Source organism: Berghia stephanieae, chromosome 13, assembly GCF_034508935.2.
Source record: "Berghia stephanieae isolate SIO BIC M18660-M18661 chromosome 13, UCSD_Bste_1.3, whole genome shotgun sequence".
Lineage (NCBI taxonomy): Eukaryota > Metazoa > Mollusca > Gastropoda > Nudibranchia > Aeolidiidae > Berghia > Berghia stephanieae.
In genome coordinates, this window is record NC_088372.1 from 16,836,850 (window position 1) to 16,838,878 (window position 2,029).

At 34.8% G+C, this 2,029-nt stretch overlaps 1 long non-coding RNA gene across 1 annotated transcript in view; it reads right to left on the bottom strand.

Annotated features, from left to right (window-relative positions):
- The window catches only part of LOC144958820 (uncharacterized), a 2,054-nt gene continuing 25 nt past the window's right edge, over window positions 1-2,029 (bottom strand). The window contains exons 1-2 of the long non-coding RNA XR_013642524.1: window positions 1,282-2,029; window positions 1-189 (exon numbers count right to left, since the gene is read on the bottom strand). The exon at window positions 1,282-2,029 is cut by the window's right edge and continues 25 nt beyond it. This is a non-coding gene — a long non-coding RNA (uncharacterized LOC144958820). The remainder of the gene's footprint in view (window positions 190-1,281) is intronic.

Below are 2,029 nucleotides of genomic sequence, written 5' to 3' on the forward strand. Positions count from 1 at the left end.
TGGACTGTAATAGTATTACACATCATGACTCAAAAAAAAAAAAAAAAAGCAAACTATGTGTACCTAAATGTTATTCATTTCCTCATCAAATTACATTCTTACCATTAACATCATAGATCACATCAAAAGGGTTGTCTGGATTGACAGCAAGACATTTTTCAGGATTTTTAAAGCTCAAATCTCTCTGATCTGAAGTTACAAAAGAAATAGCATATTCTCAACATTAAACTATGATTTTGTGATGGCTGTGATATGGCATACTGTATGCATAAAGCAAGATGCAAAGACAGGTTTAAGTTTAAATTATTTTATATTCTTTTCAAAAATCCATTCTAGTTTTGCCAAAATAAAATAAACACGAGAAGTGTTGAGTTGGATAGCGCTAAAACTAAAAGTAGTAGTGGTAGTAGTAGTAGTAGTAGTAAACGACAGATCTTACTCACTAGTGTGAATCTACAGTCTACAGAAGTTCCCGAATTATCTGACTCCACTTCCAAATGACTGACTGACAAGTGACAATCATCAATCGGTGTGTGTGTGATTAGGTACTTTGGTAAACGTCCATTTGGCCCTCCAGCAGGGAGCCGATAAATGGCCTAGTGGCTGTGACCCGATTTTTTGGACTTTTGAGTGATGGGTCTCAGAAAAAGTTCCATAGATTTTTTGTTTATGGATGGATTTTAATGATTTATGTCTTATTTTCTTCAGGAGAAATTACTCTATCGTTTGGTGTAGTTTTTTTTTTTAAATCAATGACAATTTAGTATAACTTTTGATTATGGATAAAGTAGGGTATAATTTAGCTTTGGATAATTAAAAGATTAGAACTTGGTAAATCAAAATTTCATGCTGGCACGTTTATTTAACATCTTAACTTTTTATAAAATTAAATTCAGGGCAAAGTTGTATACCGCATCCATGAAATTCGTTCCAGTAAAATCCTTACTCAAATCTTAGCGGTCATTTTAGACCAGTTTTGAAATCCAAATGGCGGTTACTACCGGAAATGCAACAATTTTCAGGTCACAAAGTCCGTCAGTAAATAACAAAGGCAAATAGAAGACCATTTGTCAGCCTTTAAACTAACACAACTTTTTTTCTGCTTATCTGATTTTCACAATTTTGGTATCATTAGAATCGTGGTGAAAAGCACTTTAAAATGATATAGGTTTCATTGAGCTCAATCCAATTTGAATTTTTTACCAAAGTACCTAGTGTGATGTCTACCCTATTGAAAATCTTAAATCAACTGTGATGTAATAAGAATGGCCAATAACTTACCATTTAAATTATCTCGGTGTCTCTTCAATGATGCCTCCAGCATCAATTTACCCCACGATGCCATAGACGTCTAGTTTGGAACTCAGCAAGTGACGAAAAAATATTTGCGGCTATAGAGAGGACGTCCGTCGGCCACTCTCTTTGCAAGTCAGTAGTTATCAGATAATCCTTGGTTCTTGAAAAATATAGAAACACAGCGGTTCATTTAAAAAAACTCTTTTGTAGATCAAGATATAATGTTAGGTATTGCACTTTAAAATCTCTTCAGACATAGAACGGGTCAACTTGACGTCTAGACCAAATCATTTCGAAGATCGATATGGCAACAGCAACGCCTGGAATGGAGGATTTAAATGCGGCATCTGACGATTCTACTGCTATGACAGAAGATGCTCCATTTCACGACGTCGAGATGGCTTCAACTGGCATCAGGCATCAACATGCTACTCAATAATGGGTTTGATGAAGCGTTTGACTAAGAACTAAAGGCCGAGCTGATAACTGATAACCACCTACTACTGAGTGCCGAGTGCCTCTTTATGCGCGAAATTGACTAAACATACGTTTCACGAAAAAAAGAGTTACTATGTTTGCTTGTCTCTTGTCACCAAGATAAGAATCCGGACCAAGATTCGATAAATCTGTTTCTAAAAATAGATTATAATTCGTATATCTTGTTCATTCCTCAGTTCATCAACTTTCACACAATTTTATATTAGGTTTTCATTACTATAAAAATCCATATAAT